General features: G+C 48.8%; 1 protein-coding gene across 1 annotated transcript in view; it reads right to left on the bottom strand.

Annotated features, from left to right (window-relative positions):
• camta2 (calmodulin binding transcription activator 2) overlaps window positions 1-244 on the bottom strand; it is a 25,319-nt gene that overhangs the window by 21,258 nt on the left and 3,817 nt on the right. The gene's annotated exons all lie outside the window — the stretch shown is intronic.

The following is a 244-nucleotide window of genomic DNA, read 5'->3' as shown; positions in this document are numbered from 1 at the left end:
CTCGTCTCGTTAGCACCAACCTCGTCTCGTTAGCACCAACCTCGTCTTGTTAACACTAACATCGACTCGTTAACACTAACATCGACTCGTTAACACTAACCTCATCTCGTTAGCACTAACCTCGTCTCATTAACTCTAACCTCATCTCGTTAGCACCAACCTCGTCTCGTTAGCACCAACCTCGTCTCGTTAGCACTAACCTCGTCTCGTTAGCACCAACCTCGTCTCGTTAGCACCAACCTCG

Source organism: Nematolebias whitei, chromosome 1 (genome assembly GCF_014905685.2).
Source record: "Nematolebias whitei isolate Nwh7 chromosome 1, NemWhi1, whole genome shotgun sequence".
Lineage (NCBI taxonomy): Eukaryota > Metazoa > Chordata > Actinopteri > Cyprinodontiformes > Rivulidae > Nematolebias > Nematolebias whitei.
This window is presented reverse-complemented; position numbering and strand designations above follow the sequence as displayed.